Genomic DNA, 13419 nt, shown 5'->3' with positions numbered 1-13419 from the left:
CAGGCATCACCCTGCCAATGGTAGCAGTTACTCAGATAACACACATCATTTCAAGAATCACATTTTCCAGCCACAAGGAATAGAAGAACAAGGGAAAGCTATGGCTACTTTATCTGTTGGCATGTCATTTTCTTCATGCCTAGTGTTTTTTTTTTTTGTTTGTTTTTGTTTGTTTGTTTGTTTGTTTGGTTTGGTTTGGTTTGGTTCTTGTTGTTGTTTTGTTTTATTTCTTTAATTTTGTTTGTTTGTGTCTTGTTTGTTTTTAACTGTTTTCTGCAGTGCCAACTCTACTGTAAAAAACCTGCTCAAGTATGTGCTTAAAAAAAAAAAAAAAAAAAGATAAAGAGCTATTTTAAACAACCTATAGCTACTCCAGGGAATCTATTTAGAGCATAAGTATCCTAAAACTTCAAGTTACATGTACATGCTAATTATCAATATAAAAGATAGTGCTGTCAGTCTCATTAATTCAAATATCCCCAGTTCCTAGGACCCCCAAATACTCCCTTCCAAGAAGAGAAATGAAATCAAAAAAAGGGAAGGGAGGGGAAGACAAAACCATCGGGAGCACACAGTTCTTCTTAGATTTCCTATCAGATGCTCCTCAGAGTGCAGCCTGAATAGTGGAACAGCCAGGATTTTTTTATTTTTTTTTTTAATCCACACTTCCCCACCAGTCATTAGAAAAATGTGGATCCCAAGGAACAAGGCTTCTTCCCAGAATGGCAGCGTTGTGACCACATTCTTGTCTGTAATATTTTTAAGTTCTCAAAATGCCAACACATTCTGAGGTTTCAAACTGAAACATTATATTTTCCATTTCTACGGTGATATTGACTACAGTGAAAGTTGAACAATTTAAAGAAATATATAATCAAAATTGAAACCCAGCAACTCAAATGCCTTGAGTTTTACTTGTAGGTGGAAGAGAAAAATTGAGAGAGAATGTACTGTTGGTTCATTAATTTGTTGTTTCCAACCTTTTAGTTAATGCTATCAAAAAACATTTTTTGAGTTCTTCAGGACTGTTACACAACAGGGAAGAAAAAACAAATAAATCCCCCAACCAAATCAATCACCATCGAGCTGATACTATTCCAGACTAAAATTCATTCTGAGATCTCCTGGAAATAGAGCAATCATTCTGAGTTGCATCAAAACAGATTTGGCAATGATGCGGGGAGGGGGAGGGGGTCTTGCTTCTTCCCCCCAATGACAAAGTGAGGCACAGGGTACCTAGTACAGCATACAGTTGAAGGAACTTGAACATAGGAAGTCATTTTTTATTACCAGCCTGTATTCCTAAGGAAGACAGTTTTTGCAGCTGCCTGTACAGGTATTTCTATGCATTTGTCTATACTGCAAAATAACTTTCAGATTTCCAGGGCAATTTCAATAAAGTTTTGACAGAATGGTAGCAGCTAAAAAAGTATTGTGTCTGATCAAGTTTTGTACACTTATGTATGCTAAATTGTACATTTATATATGCTTTATATATACAGCTATATGCTGTATAAATAAACATATTCAGCACAAACCTATGGGAAATCAGCTTTTACTGCTTATGGCACTATGTTTTTCCTATTCTTATGAGATACACAAAAACTCAGTTGAACAGAAAGATGTATTTTGCAAAGTACCAGCATTATCTTCTTATATAAAATAGCAATTGTAGAATATAGAATTAACCAGGCTGATGCAATAATTTAACACATCTGTAATGAAAGTACATATGCACAATGAAATAAGAGAAGGGTCCAACAAAATCTCCCTCTGTTTTTTATGGTCTCCAGTGGCTCTATGAATGTTTTTATTCAGGAATGTGGCTTAGAACAGTTGTCAGCATACATGTAGGATATCACAGAGAATGATAAAGTAATGTATGTCAAGATGATGACAGTATTCATCGGGTGTCACTTTTAAATTACCAACATGTTCAAGGAAGTCTGTTCAAATTCTTTTTTTTTTTTTTTTTTTTTTTTTAAATTTTAGGGAGTAAAACAGAAGCCAAGCATTTTATTACGCCTGTATCCTCCAAATTAAGGTTATTCTACTAGGTCTCCAAATACACTGTAAGTAGGGAAAAACAAGCAGAAGTAAATGAATTTTTAGTTTCCATTTCAGCCAAAGAATCAGAACTCTCAATAAGTTTGTGAATATTATGCTACAAATTATTATTGAAGGTCAGATTTTATTTTATTTCCTATGCAGGTTACTGGGTAAAGAAAAATATTTGATTTTTGTATTCCATCAATAAGTGTATTTAGTCTGCTGAAAAAACACCAAGCTATTTTAGCTAAAGGCAAGGTTATCTAGCCATCCTTGATTTGGGGCAATCAGCCATCACAAAACAATTCCTGGGAGTAAACACTGTAGTTAGAGACATGTAAACAAATACTAGAATTATAAACGATAGTACCACACATGAAAGAAAAAGAAATCAAAGGGATTACTACATGAAGCAAATCTGTATCATGCCTCCTACTGAGTTGTTATATTTTCCATGTGCCCCGTTTTAGGTGGTTGGTTTTGTTTTTTGTGTTTGTGTGTTTTAAGTGAAATCACATGTTCCAACAGGGTAAATAAGGTAAAAACAACTATTTTTGTTTTTAATTTTTGGAAATTAGAGAAGTTAGTTATATAGGGACAGATCCTAAATCCTCTGAGCTACCATTAGCAACCAGGGATGTCCTGGGTATCAAAGACTAGACTCAATACATAAAATAGCATAAATATCATTAAAACTTACAGCAATTTCAGGTACCAGTAAAAATTGAAATTTATTAGAATGTTCCCCAGGAAATGTATATGTATTTGCTTTTTGAAAGACTAGTACAAATCTACAATATAGTCCATCAGTTCAGTTGCTCCAACTACACCGTCAGAAGTGTAAGGAGTAGATTTACTATAGAAAAACACCGAAAAACCAAAAAATGACAATGATGTACGCACACATCAAAAGCTCTTTTCCCCACACAAAGTCTACATAAATTGAAATTGTAATTCGTGAACAACATCAATAACAAATTAACATTCCTTAAAATTTTGCAGTAAATTGGGACACAAAGTGGATGCTGTAAAAAGAAATGCGGCAGAGTAAAGAGTCCCTTTTCAGTCAGGCACAGCAGCCCCATAAAAACTACAAAGCACCAGAGGCTGCAATGCTGTAATTTACTTGTCCCTCGCTTTCTTTTTATGCTACCAAGCAAAAGTGACACTATACATTACAGAACAGACAGAGCAGAGCCACACAGACTCTTAGGTGTGGTAGCAGTTTCTGTGCAAAAGTAATGCTACTTTGCCTGATTTAACATTTCAGGGCATCACAGAGGGGACCAGCTTCAGAGGCATATGTGTATAAAAACAAATATACAAGTATCAGTATGTATATAAAAATAAAGGCAATGAGATCAGACCATCCCTAAGTGTACCTAAACTTAATTCTATCTACTCAGAACATCAAGAGCTATAATCTAAATTGGTGTCAGCTACACATCAAGCAGCCAAAGGCAGTTGCGAGAAATGTATGTTTCTGAGTATGGGGTAATCTATTTTATGATATGTTCTCCAGTTTATTTTCTTCCCACATCTCTTTCTGGCTCTACATACCCAACAGCTGGATATTTGGGGAGACTGATTTCAAACAAAGGAAAAGTATACCTTGTTTTTCTAATAAGTCACTCTTCAGATGGTATATAAGTCCTGAAATTCACATAACTGAGCCAAAATATGTCTTTTTTTCAGAAAAAAAAAAACAACCAAAAAAAAAAAAGAGAGAGACCATTATTTCCTTAGCAATCGCTCCTCTACCTAGCAAATCAAGTAGGCATATGTCCTGTAGAAATCCATTTGTTTATATTTCCTTCTGTCCCCTAAAATAGTGTCCAGATTTTTATTCATACCATTCATACAAGTTTGTCATAACCTGTCATTATACCTTTGTGTACTGGAAAGCAGCTGAACCAGCAATGGGGATTACAGTCTTGAAAGAAAAGGAAAGGAAATACGCTGTGGTCCATAGAGAGGATGGCGGGAGCCAGGTTCCTTCCCTGAAAAAGGATAAAGATATCAACCCCAGGGCAATTTCAACCACTGTGAGGCTGATGCTTCTCAAAAGGCAATTCTCAGGCAGGGATAGTGACCATGACAGGAGCACATCACCATCTACACAGAAGAGTTGATGGAAAATCAGCTCCTCTGAATTCCAAGCCTGGGTATTCCTCATTGCTAAACCCTGGGGTCCTCACTCAAGCTACGTTATCAGTCAGCTTAAAAGGAATTACCATTAGGGAGATATATAGCGAGGATTTAAAGATCAAGCATAATATGAAATTGTTATATATGCCATAACTGTAATACTTCTGTAATGAAAACTGAATAATGTACATGTTTACATTTTCTTGCATAACCATTTCATATTAAAAGAAGTGAAGATACTGAGAAAGTGAAGATACTGAGAGTGTTACACAAGGAGAAGCTTCTTCTGTCCATTATGTACATGTGCTCTTTATGAAACTAACCAGTGGTGTGAAATTAAAATCAATAAAATCTCTGCCAAATATTATGGATTCCATAAGTTTAACACCCTTTTCATAAACTGTCTTTCACAAAAATCATAGTGTAGCTTCACACCTCATTCATTAATTGCCCTTCTTTAGCTAAACACCAGGAAGCCTTCAGGTCTTTTGGTTGTTGTTTTGTTTGTTTGTTTTAAATCAAAGGCTGACTAGGACATTTAAGTTGTTTTAATAACAGCCCTGTGCAGAGTCTAATTTTTCTAGTCTGTACAGCTTGACTGTTTTGATTTTTGAAGGGACGGTATTCTTTGTGTTCATATGTAATAAAAAATGGCCAGGCAAGCAGAGCGGAGTGTTTGTTTTAAAGAGACTGTACTGACCAAAGCCTATTGTCTGCATAACGTGACTCTTGCGTATGGTAGCAGCATACCAGCAGTACCGTGTAGCTGTACATGTCTGACATGCAGATTTGCATATTGCACGTATCAATTAGCTGTGCACAGTGGGCATCCGGTGAAACCTCACAACCTGTCTGGAGAACACAGTTTTAGGCAGCCCTTGTTCCATAGCATATGTGCAGCCTAATGCTTGTCTAACCCTGCCACAGCTTTGAGGAGAGCATATTTCACCACAGAAGCCCATGATGCAATTTCACTTGTCTCCACCTCTAACTTCCCAAAATGCTAAAAACTGTTTGAAATCAGGTCTGTTGGTTCCATTAAAAAGCAACAAACAACAAACCCAAACACAACCAAAGATTCTGTCACCATCAGTATAGACCCACAGAAGGTCTTGCCTCATGCCAAATACCAGTGGCCTTTGTATGGCACAAATACCCAAAGGCAACCACAAAAGCAACTCAATCTCATGAAAAAAAAAAAAAAAAGAAAAAAAAAAGAAAAAAAAGGAAAAAAAAAAAAGAAGCCCAAACCCAAACTTTCTTGACAATGATGCTGCAGATGGGCTGGAAAGGAGAGAGGTTTGTGCTCTGTTGTTTGCCTAACCCTCATTCCCACTTGCCAGACTATGTCTGTGTCTTTCAGTATGCCTAGTACAACATTTTGCAGCTGCTCAAAGAGAAATTTCCCTCCCCAAATAGTGCTCAACAACAGTAGCTGGGAAATTCTGAGAACCAGCAGCTGGGGAGATCAGTGTTGGCCAGGCTGAGCTGAAATGCTAAAGCATCTCTCATCACAACTGCACAGAGCCAGATTCCAGAGTTGTTAATCAAGCATAACTCAATGGGAGCTTTGCCCAATTAAGTAACGGAGAGTTTGGCTCATTCAAGCAAAGGATTACAGTGCAACAGCAGAAGCCCTTCAGTGCTCAAGACTGAGGTTAGCACCCTCTTTTAGCAGGCTGGGAAACTCCCTTCCCCTATCTTCACCTCCACCAGTCCCTCTGAACAGGAGGCCTTAAAGGCAAAGTGAGGGTGAATAAAATGATGCTGAAAAAAAGCAGGGATGCCGTCAAAAAGCAACATGGGGCATTTGCTTTTTCATTCTCCTTATTCCAGTTTTACTACTTGCCCCTGTACCATGAAAATCCCTCCTCCCACCCCCTCAGTAACTAGAAAGCAACAGCATTTAGGTCCACTCTGAATCATAACCCTGGTACACTCAGGTATACCCTGTGTAGCCTCCCACTCACATGCAACTTTGACCAGTTTGCATTTCCACTGCTGAGATCTTTCTCCTCCCTTCTAAAGAGGCTCTCAGGTCAGCAGCTAACCTGATGAAGCCTGGTGTGCCCACTTTTGCAAAACTTCAGCATTTAGCTCTTTACAGGATGCAGAAACTTAGTTGGGAGAAATCACTTACTTATTGAAGAAATCAAAATATTTTTAAAAAGAGAGAGAGAGAAGAAAAAATATGTATTAATTTATCCTAGTGAGTAGGTGAGGTATTCAGAAAGCATCCCAGGGTGGAGAGGATATCACAAGAAGGTATCCCAGGCAGTAAAGCACATACTGCACAAATAAATATTAGCCATCCCACAGTGTGCTTTCTCTAATTTCATGTTACTCCCTCTCAGCTCCATGATTACTCAAAAAAAAAACAAACTCTACTTTCTCTCAAGATCCTGAAGATCTGATCCTGCAAGATAAGAAATACAGGGAGGTAGTGAAATTGGACCAGACTGAGTGGGAAAGGAAAAAGTCAATAATCCTCACAGAAATAACATTGTAGTTTTTGTTCATTTGTTTTTGAGGTTTCTACATCTAGTCACTGAGAAACTAAGATCTAGAAATTTTTATGATCAACTCTATTTTGTAGTGAAATTTATTTTAAACCAGATCCCTACACCAACTTTGAAATGATGCCTAAATGCAGAATTTTCAAGCTCTATTTTAAAAGGAGAAAATGTTTCTTCTTCCCTTCCTTCCCCCAGTCCCCACATAAGACGGTTGCATAACCAGCTATCCATTTAAATATCTTTTAACTTTACACTGATTTTCACAAGCAAAGTCTGCAATGACTTACATTTACACATTGCCTGTGGTCCCACTGAAGCCGATGAGATTATTCCCAGCATACAGAATTAAGCATGTGCATAAATCTTTGTGGGATCTCAGCCAAAGAAACTGTTTTATTAGGAAACAATAAAGACACATAGGCTTGCGGTAACTCCATGAGCCAAATCCTGTCCTCAGAGACACAAGTTCACTTCTTTTTGGGGACAGGCAGTTGCAAGACCCACCAGGAGCATGCCCAGGCATGGGAAGAAGAGCAGAGGCACACAAGACTCCTGCGCCCCTCCACTTCCAAAGGGGAGTTGTATTTCAAGAAGGAGTTACCAGTGTGAAGACATGAAGGCACTTTGGTATAATTTAGATACTTTTTAGCTTAACATTCCAGCCAAACATCATCCTCTCTAGTCTCTCCTGCCATACAACATTGTCTTCCATAGTGCTCATTGCAATGGGGATCACATAAAAGGAATATATCTAGATAGGTTTGGGAAGCACGTGCTACTTTTTATAAAGAATAATGGATAGCCTACATTATTCATAACATAACTGATTTCATTTGCATTATGCTTTACTTTCCAGACTTTTAAGCAAGGACATCCTAATAGGACTGTATAGGTATATTTTTTCCGAGATTCATGCTCTACGCTAGAAATAGATGTCTTCCACATAAATAGTTATTAAAATTATCAGTACACATTGTTAGATTGTGGCCTAAAATTATATGGTTAAAATATTGTCTACAACATTTGCATCTTCTAATTCTCTAACAGAGAATATAGGATTTCAAAATAATGGCAAGGACAAAAAATAAAAGGAAGTAATATAGATCTAAAAGCTCTTGTAGTGTAATGTTTGATGACTGCTAAAAAAACAACAACAACAACAACAAAACAATATGCCTCTGAGGCACCCCAAACAGAAAAACCTATGAAAAAGCTCCAAACAAATCTGACAACATAATAGCCAAGGCAATGGAGAGCAGCTTTGAGCATATAGGAGTTGATCCTCTTCCTTAAAATTCATAACCGTGCATTTCTTCCCCAGAGATATTCTTCATGTGCAGTAGCTTCACAACTTTTCCTTTAGGAAAAGAAAACCTTGCAAGTTAACACACTGGCATTTGTCACTGTCTATATTGGGACTCAACTAATTCAGGTGAGTAAATCTGTTTTAGAGACCAACATCGATAATCCACTGAGAAGAAAGCACTGATCTTCATCTTGAACCTGAAACTCATGTGGTCTTTTGCCTCTTCCACTGGAAGAAAAAATAAACAAAACAAAACAAAACAAAACACAAGGAAATTACTGCCCCCCACACAAAGAGGATTCTTCATTCTGTATACCTGTAAATCTATCCTCTTCCCTGTATTCATGTAGGATTTTCTCAGAAGAGAAAGCAGAAGAAGGGAGCTCTCTTATTAGGCATTCACCTTCTCTCCTGTCTTCCTTCAAGAACTGCACCGCTGTTTTAATAGACTGGCAAGCATTTTTTTTTCTTGCATTCACAAGACAATATTAGATGTTGTTTAAACCCAATTCAGTTGATTGCAAATGGCCCACCAATGTCACCACCACTTGATCAAGCCCTGAGAGTCTATTCTGAAGTGCTGGAGAAGAAAAAGAGACTCCTTTAAAATCAGCTGAGCAAAAAATGTGTAAAAACAGGCATTCGAGAAATGTTATTGTCCAAGATAGAACATCAGAGGCTGAGGAGAACAAACAATATAGAGAACATGTTTTTCCTTGCCTGCTTCACAATGGCTAAGATTCTTTTTTTTTAAAAAAAAAAAAAAAGAATAGGTAGAAAGATAAGACATGCATGCCTGATATTGAAGAAAAGACTGTGTGTACCAGCCCTGCTGGATAAATTGTTCAAGAACAGTTCAGCCATGTCAAAAAAAGGACCCTCTTGTGCTGCCAAGGTCAGTTAGACCTGCAGCCCGTGTTAGTCAGAAAGGTCATCACCACTGGAATATTTAAAATGTATTCACCTGGTTTCTCCTAGGACTTCACAAACTTAGTGCAGACCAGTTGTGTGTGGGATTTTAGTTATTGTATGCTATGGTGTGCAGGTGTTTTATTGATGGATCAAGAGCTGCAGACAATATTCAGCCCAGTGCTGAAGACTATCAGAAAGCCTACATACTGCTGGAAACCTCAGTCACAGCCCTAAGTGGAACTGTGATAGGTACGTGCTGGGCATATGCACAAGATTTCCTTGCTCACTCACACACATACACATCACTGAGTGACACTAACAATACATTTGAGCTGTCACTGCATGGCCAACAGTCTAACTCTCATGCACCATCTGAACCCTTTACAACCAAGTTAAAATCACCGCATATTTTTTAACACCAAGAAAAGGAGAGGTCCCTGGTTAAAGTCCCACTGAAGTCCTAGATTTCAAGACATTTTTTTAAATCTCAGCCTGATCTCTGGAAGATCCTCTAATGTTTCCACAGCAAGGAAGAAAATCACAGAAGACTATTTCCATGGAAATTCTTTATACAGGTGCATACTGACACATAGTTTATTGAATAGGATAAACAACAACACATTAAGATGTAAATAAAATGCATGATGGTAGTCCTTCATTCAAGTAATTCCCATTGTTATTTTGACTTACTGATCATCAGAGGAGTGCTGGAAAGCAGCAGCTTTCAAACACCTGCTAATCAATTCTAGTATTTCTCTAATCCTATACTTTTATTTAAGAATACTGATTTCAGGAGCAATTTTATAGTCATTTTATAGCTAAAGTAGCCTGACCCATGCATTGAAAACCTGATGGAGCAACTTTGTGGCAATAAATAAATAAATAAATAAATAAATAAATTGTCTTTATTCCTTATCTGTACATGTAGAGTTACTAAATAAATAAAAAATAATAATGATAATAAAGAGCAATTGGATTTTCTAGTGGTATTTTTTTTTTGTGGTGGCTCTTCCTCCCAAATTTGTAAGCTGTTTTCTGAGAAAGACTACTTGCAGAATGTACAAGAAAGAGAATGCTGAGCTGGAACACATGAGAGGAACAGAGTTCAGCTACGGCATGATCCCTTGGCAGTTCTGGGAAAGACTCTCTCAGTTCTTATGGAACTCTTGCCTGTGGACAGTAAGGACCATGGCTTCTGTTTCTGTGCTTATGTGTTTTTTCTAAACAAGAGCTATGTGTAATTATACCCACATGTCCATTGTACACACTAACAAGGCGTTATCCCTATCTACTGCAAAGAAAAACTGAGGGCAGGCAGTGGAATTATGCTGTTTTAGACTAGCTGTAGCTTTGTCCCATGATGTCTAGTCAACAGATATGCATCATTGCTAATTGGCTCTCTGGTCTCATCTTTCCACGGTTGAAAGATAAAAGTGTGAAATAGACTCCTCTAGGTTTTAGGGCCAGAAAAGACTAAAGTTCAAATCATTTCCATGTGTTTTCTTCCCAGTGTTTTCAGAACCTGGATACTAAATAAAGCTGCCAGCACTCCTTTTAAGAAAATCACATGGGAAGATTATTTTTTTTTACTTTTTCCCCTCAAATGAACTCACTCCCCCCAGCCTTTTTTCTAGGAAAAATAAAAAAAGAGTGCCCTGGAAATGGCAGATCAAAATTTTCTATCTTGTATTCCACAGTATGTCAGCAGTTAATGACATTGCAGTAGCTTATGAGAGGGTAACATCACATCATATCTAGCACTCCATACAGAAAAAAAAGAGAACGGACAGGGAGGGAGAAGACCTTTTTCTCCAGTGAATAACAATGACAAAAACAAAATCAAAGTGAAATTAAATCAAAATGCTCTGTGATCCTGTAATTTTTTCAACTGCTACAGAACCCAAGTACTCCTCCGCTGAAGCCAAGAGTTGTTATTTTCCAGATTTTGTTATCTGTACCTGCCCACAATTAGACACTAAGTTTTTGTATGTATACCAGAACTAAAGTGATAGTACACTGCATTTACTGTCCTGCCTCGAGAGTGGTTTAGCAGAGCTCAAGAGATGAGTAAGTGGTGCTGAGACTCACTCTACCTTTCATTGGCTCTTCCTTCTAATACATGCTGAAAGCACCATCCTGTGTTATCAGAGCACAGTGATGCAGAGGGTGCTTAACATCCCGCACTTGTATTCCTATGCTGTGTGCACACAGTTCTTGTTTGCTTTGAACACTGATTTCTAACTTCAAGCTTCAGAGCCAGCATGTGCCACTTTCTGCACCCGAGCTAGGACACCCAGTTCTCTGCACGGCTCAGCTGCAGAAGCCATCTCTTCTAGCATAGGTATTTTCCCATTTCAGAAGCCCTTTTTTTTTTTTTTCTGACCTCCTCCGCTCCCAACATGTATGGGCACACAGCTATCAGCAATCCCCACTAAACACATGCTGGGGCAGGGAAGGCAAAAGAGACATCCTTTAGCTGAGGTATGGCAGAAGGGACTTTCCTGGCTGGGATGGGGTCCTGAGGGGAGGAGAGGTTCAGCGGGGATATTATGAGCATTTTTATCAATGAGGACATGTTGGCACTGCAGGAGGCTGCCAAGAAAGGCTGTACAGGCTCTGTCCCTGGAGGCTTTCAAAAGCTGCCTGGATGAAGCCTTGAGCAGCCTGGTCTGATCTCATAGCTGACCCTGCTTTGAGTGGGAGGTTGGACTGGAGACCTCTCCTTTCCAACCTAAACTCTTCTATGATCCTTTAAAAGGAGTAAATTCAGCAGTTTGGTTTATGTGAGCATCTGTCTTCATTGTTACATTAGAACTATGATCTCAAGACAAAGCTGGCATTTGCTTCTTCCAAGTACTCCCACTCACCTGTTATAAAGGTGGAGGCTTGGGTGCCGCCGGCACCTCTGCACAACGAAGAGCACCCTGGGGTCTTTCAGGAGAGTGGGTTTTGAAACATGGGGAAGCTCAGACTTCTATCAGACATACACTGACCTCTCTGTATCTCAATGCAGGATCTTCTTCCTGTAATTGGCAGGTGGTTGTCATTTGTTGCTGACAAAACAGAATCTATACTGGCTACAGACAAAAGCCTTAAAGGCTTAATTGTTTAATGGAGAGATTCTCAACAAACACCTTACAATGCAATAAAAATACATTTTTAAGACACTTTTGCAATACCAATATTTAATAATGGCTTTCATATGAAAGGTGCTTGCAGATGCGTACATACTGTTTCAATTAAAGTATAAACAGACATAAAACTATTTAAGCAAAAAAATACAATGTATTTTTGAGCAGCTCATAATTCAAGATCATAAAACTGAGTGTGACTATATGGTTCACAGCCTGTCATTGGTTTAATTTCAAGCAAATGTTAACAAAGTTTACAGTCTCAATTCAGTAAGTGAGTCTCATGCCATTCTCCATCTACATTACAGAGACCATCACCACACTTCGTATCTTTGCCATGACTCTCCACAGAACAGCTAGAATCCAAAAAGCTGGAGTCTCAAAAAGGCAAAGTGGTTTAAGGACCAGATCAAGGCTGAAACAAAACCAAAGGAGTGTCAGGGGAGACTTGAATTCATTTTCCAGCCACTTTATTCGGTGGATAAATACCAGACTTAATTTTCTACAGAGATGGATTCTGAACACAAACATGTTCTTTGGCAAACCTCAAAATAAGTGAAGGGGCTTTCCATAACTCAGACCAGAGAAACATAATGTTTTATAATCTTAAAGCCTCAGATCAATGTCATTAGTGGTAATAAAAACTACTATAGTTTGAGAGATGTCATTCTTACATGCATATATCAAATGTATTTTTAAGAGGAGGAGGGGGAAGTGATCCAATACAAGTACATACCATAATCACCATTTATCCTCAGGGGATATATTACTCATTTCTTAAACAACAACAACAACGACTAAAATAAAATAAACCAACCACCAAAATAAATCCAAGCAAACACCCGCCATGCCCCTGTAACCATTACATCCACTGCATTAAGGATAGGTGCAGGTAGGTATGTTACCTATCTACACGCCGTGGGTGGCCAAAAGCATTGTCATTTGGCCATCCTCTGGAGGTAAGGAGGGGCTCTGGGGAGGCTGTTGGCTTGAGCCTCCCCGGTTAGAGGTGGCCCATGCTGGAGGCTGGTTCAGGCTGCCTATCTGATACCAACACATTGGCTGCTGGGGCTTGGGGCAGTTCCATGAAATTAAATCAGATAAAACCAAGCTTTTTAGATATACAGCTGGGGATCACTTGGAGCAGCAAAACTACATAACTGATTTAGGTATAACATGTAAGGGAGCCTAATACCTTTGAGGATGAGAAAATTGCCACTCATTATGATAAGTAATACCTTATATCAGCATGTAAATAACTTTTCTTTGAAAGCAATCACCAAAGCATTCTCAACAGAAAATTAATATATCTGTTTCGTTTATGTATTCATCTAATATGTCACTAAATTTTTCCTGA

Source organism: Anser cygnoides, chromosome 1, assembly GCF_040182565.1.
Source record: "Anser cygnoides isolate HZ-2024a breed goose chromosome 1, Taihu_goose_T2T_genome, whole genome shotgun sequence".
Classification (NCBI taxonomy): Eukaryota; Metazoa; Chordata; class Aves; order Anseriformes; family Anatidae; genus Anser; species Anser cygnoides.
This window is presented reverse-complemented; position numbering follows the sequence as displayed.